This window comes from Theobroma cacao, chromosome 4 (assembly GCF_000208745.1).
Source record: "Theobroma cacao cultivar B97-61/B2 chromosome 4, Criollo_cocoa_genome_V2, whole genome shotgun sequence".
Taxonomy (NCBI): domain Eukaryota; kingdom Viridiplantae; phylum Streptophyta; class Magnoliopsida; order Malvales; family Malvaceae; genus Theobroma; species Theobroma cacao.
The window spans coordinates 5,341,485-5,349,677 of NC_030853.1; positions in this window are offsets into that span (position 1 = coordinate 5,341,485).

Genomic DNA, 8,193 nt, shown 5'->3' on the forward strand with positions numbered 1-8,193 from the left:
TAGAGAGTACACATAGGCCGATGAAGACCCGGTTATGTGCGAGTAGGGAGTGCGCATAACCCGGTGGTGACCCAGCCATGTGCGAGTAGGGAGTGCGCATGAGCTGGTGATGATGAGATGGTGTGCATGATGATGATCGGATGGTGTGCATGATGATGATGAGTATATGTATATATGTACATACGTAATTATGTGTATTATAAAAAATTTATGAGTAATGGTATATGAGTGTAATGCATGTGAAATTTGGTATGTTAAACTTTGAGAAATTATTATGTGTTTCATATTCGTTTTGGATATTTCAACAGGGTGGTTTTCTTTGGGAAGTAAGTGAAATTTTCCTTTGGTGCCCTATTTCTCGCTGCAGTGAGAATCATTCTCGCTGTAGTGAGAAACTCTAGGGTTTTTGGAGAGTGGCTGGCCAGAAACTTGCTGCAGCGAAAATGCATTCTTGCTACAGTGAGAAAATACTGTAGCATTCTCACTGTGACGAGAATGAATCTCGCTGCAGCGAGAAAGTTTCTATCTTGGAGTAGAAATTTTGCTGCAGCGAGATTCATTCTCGCTGTAGTGAAAAACCTTATGTTTTGTCTCCCATCTTGTCAAATTGTTGCCCTATTTTCCACTTCTTTGCTACCATATTTGAGCATGGACTCCCAACATTACGGAATAAATGATTTAAGTTCAAATTGAGGAGGTTTGATGAGAAACCCTTGGCCAGTTGAGAAACCCTAGTTCGGCTAATAACTTAAATCCCAACGTCGTTGCAGCGAAAATTCATTGTCGCATTTGACTTACTTGTGTATCACTGAAGCTTTCATTTTTTTCAAATTTTTCGTTACGTATGGATTCATGATTTTCAAATGATTGATCATTTAAGGATTCAATGAGGGGATTTTAATATGAATGAAACTAAATTGCATTGTTTTGAGACAAGTGCATCATGATTTTAAATTCTCCTTTATTGTTGCTTGTTCCCTTCCTTATTCACTCACTAGGTTTATACTCACAGTTTTCAACTTCATGTTTTCAGATCACGAGGCAGTTGGTAACTAGGTCAAGGTGCCCTTGTAGACTTGACTATTGGTAGGTGTCTCGGCATTCAATAGCTGTACATTCATCGAGTTTCTTCGCTGGACATCGAGTCTCCTTTTGATATGTATAGACAACTTAATGTAAATTATTAGAATACATGTTGTAGAAAATGTATGTATATTTTAAATGAGTAATGCCAATACGAGTTGGCAATGTCTATCACTATTTTGATTTAAAGTTATAAAATGTGACTTAGCAATATTTGATGGAATGATGAGTAGGATAAATAGATAGGCTTGCTTGGGCTTAGTGGACTACGTCCATTGGGCCCTTACGCCGGTCATGGCCTGGAATTAGGGTCGTGACACTATAAATATGTGGTTTTCAATAATTGAAAAAAGAGGTCTTAAAGGGAAACCAATGGCAGTTTAGAGGGAAAGAAAAAGATTTTACAAAGAAGGAAACAAAAAGAAAACGAAGACAATTGAAGATCGAGAATCGACGGTAACTTTGTTCTTTATTCTAGTTTTTCATTTCTCTCTTATTCTTTTGCTATAGAAATGATTTATTCTCTTGAAATTGTGATGTTTTTTGAAAAAATGATGATGAACTAAATTCTTTTTCTAAAATTATGGTTTATTTCAATATGTAGTTTGAATATATGATTTTCCTTTGCTTAACATTAATGGGTATTGTATGGTTTATTCAAATCTATGTTTAATACCTTTCACTGCTTGATCACCATTTGAAATGATTAGGTTCTCTAAATGCAACTTGACAAAAGTAGTTTAGATGAGACCATTGATTTGAATAGCTTATGTTTTATTCACTTAGAGGTTAAGTGATAGATTTGTATTTAGGATAGACATATAGCTATCTATCAAAGGTAGCCAAATTAGAACATAAACCTAATGAGCTTTTCTTAACTAATTTTCATAGACATATAGAATTAATTTTGAAGAGTATGTGTGCAAGAATCTCAACAGAGACTTGTGTCAGTTAAATTTCTACCTATGCAAATATATGTATCGAAAAGATAATATAATGGTAAGTAGAGTATCGATACCACAGAGAATTGATCTAAAATTTTACTAAGTACTAAAATTAGAACAATTTAATTTTATCCAAACAATCAAAATCAAATAACTAAATTAATTAACTAAAAATAATTAACAAAATTTAAACTATAAAGAAAAATCAAAGTAATAATAACTTGGGTAAAAAGCAAATCAAACAAGCCTAGGATTACAATATCCCTCACACTTCATCTAAATCTTACCTCTTTTCCTTAATTTATTTTAATGGATTGAATTGCTAACTTAGAGTCCTCAATTATTTATAAGGGTCTCCCGACTCGTCTTATAAAAATATCTAATTTGATCAGAACACTATATCCATATATGAATTAAAGTTAAAACAGACTTATTAAGTTAAAGGTCTAATTTGGCTACATATGGCCTATAGGTATATCCCTATCCTATACACAAGGGCAAGTGGGAAATTGTTAGGAATTTGACAATATGGTGCCATGGAAAGTAAGTATATTCTCATGGCTCATTCCATTTGAAATGAAAATACATTTTGATAATAAGATGAAGAGTTTGTTTTGAGTAGGTATTTATTATCTAGTTATAAAGGTACCATGATACTATTGAGATATTAAAATACATTTGTATGTGTTGTCGGATTTACCATGCAAGTGAATGTATTGTTATCAAGTAATATTAAAGAAAGTAAAGTTCATTTCCTTAGAGAATTGCCCAAATCTTTTTGCTAAGTATAAAAATTAACAAAACTTAATCTTATCCAAACAACTAAATTTAAAGCTACTGACAATTAAAGAAACTTAAATGAAAACTAAAATTGAAAGCAAAAGTAACAATTTAACTAAAATCAATAAACCAAAAGTCTAGAATCACAATATCCCTTCAATGTTTCATCTGAATCTCTTCTACTCTCTCTTTACTTACTAGATAGCCTTGAGTTGTTAACGTAGAGTTATAATGTATTTATAAGTCTCTTCCAATGTTCTTATAAAAATATCTTCCTTTATCAACTTACTATATTCCTATGCAAATTGAAATCAAGAAAGACTCATTAAGCTTAAACTCTAATTATGGCTACATATGACATGTAACTGTATTCTTAATCTACATGTAAATCAAATCAATCATCTCATGCAATTGATATTGAACATATGCTATTTCACCCACGACTTACTCTAAACTCCCTCTTCCAGTTCCATTTAAGTTAGCCTATCAATCTAATTATTGATCAAGCAATCAGATGCATTAAGAACAAAATCGAAATAAACAACTCAAACACTATCAATCATAAGCAAGAAAGAATATTAAAAATTGAAACTACGCATTTGGTTCAATTGCGATTCTAGATTAAAAAAAATTAGTTCCACATATCTAACAGAAACATCATCCCAAAAAGAACTTTAACCATCAAAACTAAGCAAAGAATGTATAAAGATAACAAAATAAGAAAGAACTCCAAGATTTGTCAAGCCTTCGATCTGCAATCTTCCTTGTTTTCCTTGCTTTCTTGCTAGCTTGAATGCCTCTTTCTTTAGAAAGACCTTACTTAATTGTCTCTTAAAAGTGCTTCTGAAAGAGGGATTAAATAAAGCTCAAATTCATGTCGAAATAGAAGTCTGAACACGTAAGAAGTCTTCTTAGACATGCATGCACTATAGCCTTCTTTCCTTGGGCACCACAGCGTCGCAACCTTGGTGTATTTTTTTCACATTTTCTCTTTGGGCGTTGTGGTGCTACTTTTCTAGTGGTCGTGGCACCAAGTCCTCTGTTCAGCCAAAGTGTCTTTCCTTGTCGAGGCACCTTGGCCTTCATTCCTTCCATGGTCGTGGCTTTCCGTGCACTGTCTAGAATTTCTGGTTTTGCTAGACTACTTTGAAATTTGCTATGATTTTCTCCTTCTTCGAGGCTGAACTAGGGAAAGTGATAAACATAAAAATTGTTACTCTGCCTCTTCTCTTTTCAATGGTTTAAAAATCACATAAATTGGACTTCTGTAGTAAAATGTTTGCTTGAAATACAGGAACATGTGCAATGGAAGTTTGCACCATGAATGCATTCTTCTTCACATATTATCACTCTTTTCATAACACACCTAAGAAAACAACAAACTAACGTAAATAATAACTAAACTTAATACAAAATATCATAAAATAACTTAAAGTGATTGAACCCTTTACAATTAACTAAAATAAAATAAATGACTAAAAATAACTAATACTCAAACTAAATCTCAATAACTTAGATAAAATACATCCAAAATTATGACCAAATAACTCTATAAAATAGAGTTATCACACCCCCAAACTTAAGATTTTGGTAGTCCTTGAGCAAAACATAAAAGAAAACTAAACATAAATGAAAGCAATTTAAATGATGAAAACAAGTTAAATAAATAAACTAACTAGAGACAAGCAGCACCAAATCAATGATCTCCATAATTTCCTCAAAAGTATATCAATAAATCTCTAACTCAAGGCAAAATATAGGCATCATTCAAGTTCATGTTTCAATTCAAATGCAAGCTCATTCTCAAATTGATTTATATGTGTGTGTGCAATCGTTTACAAAGAATATTACATAATCTGGATGAGTTTATGCCAATGCAAAATTTCAAATTAGTACTAGAACTCCACAGGTTTGCTTTTCATCTCTCTCTCCACTAATGTAGACTAATACTAAGTCAAGGATTAATAAGACTTTATTAAGCTTGTAATGTATAGCTAGGGTCAATGTAGGATAAAGGACAGTAATAAGGCTCAAATCACCCTAAGCACATAATCATTCTAGGATTTATATAGAGTTCTATTCATAATTTCCAAGTACACCCTTTCTTTAACTTTGAACTTTTCTTTTGTTCAACACTTTATTTTCTCCTTTTTTTTCTTTTTTTCATCTTTTTTTTTTCACAATTTCTTTCTTTTTTTATCACAATTTTACACCCCTAAGCATATTTCTTTCTATGATGATAAGGGGTGAACACTAAGCATATTTTTTAACATTTTTTTCTTCAATTCTACCTTTTATCTTATTCACATCTAGCTCAATATACTTCCTAAAATGATTACATACTTAGGAGTGAGGGATGCAAAATTGAACATTTATTTAAAAGGCTCGGCTAAAATAATTAGGTGTTTAAACAAAGAAAAGGACAAATTAGGCTTAAAGGGTTAATTAGGGACAAAATTTAACAAAGTTAGCTTGAAAGGCTCAAATAGTCCCAAAAAAGGATTTAACCTCAAGAGAGTATCAAGCAAATTCTAAAATTCATGACATAATTCAATAATTCACATTAATATAAACTTTTTCTAGATATGCACAATAATTCAAAGCAAAAGATATAGTGCTCAATATGTGGAAATCACATTCTAACAGTGATACTTAGCAAAATAATTTAGCACAAACCAAATAATTTGCTTATTTACCAAAGGCTAAAGGTAGAAGACAACTAAGTTCTCATTATTGGATAAGGAAATCATCATAGAATTTGGCACAACTTACTCTATCTAAAAAACTTCAAACAAGCATAACGAAAAGTAAATGATAAATTAACCTAAAACATGCATGCAAATAAATAAATAAATAAAGCCTTAATTTTCAAAAAATCAACTTTCAGAAAAATAATTCTCTCCCCATCACCAAACTTAAATTCAACATTGTCCTCAATGTTAAAAATAGATAAAGAAAAGGTGAAAGAATATTCCCTTGGTAGTTGACGAACTCCGAAAAGGCTCTAATCCTTTTCCTTATCATCATCTTCCTCTGTGTCACCCAAAGTCATGAGAGGATCCAATATCCATATCCATCCCCATAAAAGTACCACAAGATTTGAGCATTTGCTCTGTTTTTGGATTGCATTAAACTTGATATAAGGCTTGTTGTGTAAATCGAAGCTCAACTATTCAATTCATTGAGGTAATGTTAAAGCTTTAGCTTTAGGTCAAGGAGATTGAGGACATGGTGCCAAAGAAGAACTACCATCAATCAAGGGTTGAGAATATTGGTAAATAAGTCCTACATCAATAAGAACTTTCAGATGAAGTAATTGTTCATTCAAATTCCACTGTACGTTGGCTCTTCCACACAAAGCAGTGATAAATGAAGGGAACCACAAACTATCTCTTTTGGCGTTGGTTGTATGTATCATAGCATGGTTACTTACTTGGCCAATGTTGATGGATTTTCCTATCATAATGGCATAGAGAAGAACCACCCTATCCTTCATAACATCACTTACGTGTAAACACGTGAGCATATTTAACACCACAAAATACCACCACACCTTTGACATTTGCTTTATGACACTATGCTTGAAAGACACTGGTTTATCCTTTGATATTTTCTATTGGGCACACTTTTCGTAAAGTACTGAAATAATTTCGTTCCAATCTTGATGCTCTACCAGATATTGTCCATAACCATTACTCTGAATATCGGGAACTTCATTGAAAACATTGGTGGCTGTGCTATGGAACGGCACTTGTTGACCTCGCACATAAACAATACCATTAGTATGTTTAGGAACATTAGCATAAAATTCCCTTGCCACTGAAATAATTGCCACTTTTGGTTGGGCATACAATCTTTTCCAATGTTTTTCTTTAATTCAGGCTTGAATTCCAATGTGTCAAATTAAAGAAACATCAAGACCTCTTTCTTGAATCAGAAACTTGTTTAAGAGGGAACTAGTGTGTCTGGCAATAGCATCCGCAGACATAAATTTTGTCCTATCAAAAAAACCATTTGCACAAGCCCTTGCTTTCTTTGTGCCATGATGAATTTTTTTGAAATATACTTGACAACTTGTATGGAGTGAAATATTATTGCAAGATGGGCGAACTACATCTTTTGTACAGTTGGAAAAATCCCACCAACTTAATTAGGGTTGCATTGAGGTTGAACCACAATTTGATAGGTTTTTGGACGCGGGTGATTAAAAGAATGGAAACAAAATTAATGGGATGGAAGGCAAAAACATTATCCTTTGGAGGCAAGGTAACTTTACTCAAGTTTGTGCTTGCCAGCTTGCCTATTTTCTACATGTCATTGTTCCCTATACCAACGAAAGTGAAGGGCGAAATTAAGAAGATGCAAATAAGCTTTTATGAGGAGGTGCTGATAAGCAAAGGAAAATACATTGTGTGAAGTGAGGAAATGTATGCAAACATAGGGAATATTGGGGCATTAGGATAACTGATTTGGATGTATAAAATTGGGCACTTTTAAATAAATGGATTTGACATTACAGGATAAAAACGGAAAACTTATGGTGAGAGGTCTTTGTGGAAAAAACTAGATGTTATCCTACTGTGCTCTTTGTCAATCTGGAGTGAAAATAGGAAATAGTTAACTTTGTGGAGAAAAATCATAAGCCCTCTTTCCCTTACTAAAAAGTATTTTTTGCTGGTTCAAGCAGACATAGGGTTTACTATTAGTGATGGAAAAAGCTTGTTGTTTAGTCAAGATGAATAGATCAATGGGTTGTGTTTGCTCAATCTTTCTTGAGCATTTTCACTCTAGTTGTTAACAAGAAAGGTAAAATTGTCCAATATGAAAACTGGATCAAGGGAAGATGGAGTTATAATGTGCAATTGATGAGGCAACTTTTTGATTAGGAAGTTAGACAATGGGAACTCTTCAAGGGACAGCTTGTGGACTTCCAACTTAGTAAAGAACTAAGGGATGAAATGATCTGGAAAAATGAGGTTAGTGGGCAATACATGGTAAAATCTTTCTGTAAGTATGTGTTTACTATTAATGCAAATGTCAATGGTACATGGAGGAATGTATGGGCGAAATTAGCATTGTGTAAGGTCGATACTTTTGTATGGCATTTGTTGTCAAGCCCAACTCTATAAAATATTTGCCATGTCATTCATGTGCTTGATAATATGTTTGCATACTTGGAAAGCCCCGAAAAATCGTTAAAAGTTGGTAGTGAACCTAGTGGTACAACTAAGCTGAATTAAGCCTTGAACTAGTCCAAATAGAGATTTTAAGATGCAATTGAGAATTTTAAAAACCCAGAATGACTTAATATGGTGATTCGGAGTTCGAGGATTGATTTGAAGTCAAATTGGAATTTTCATGACGTAGGGGCAAAATTTGGTCATTT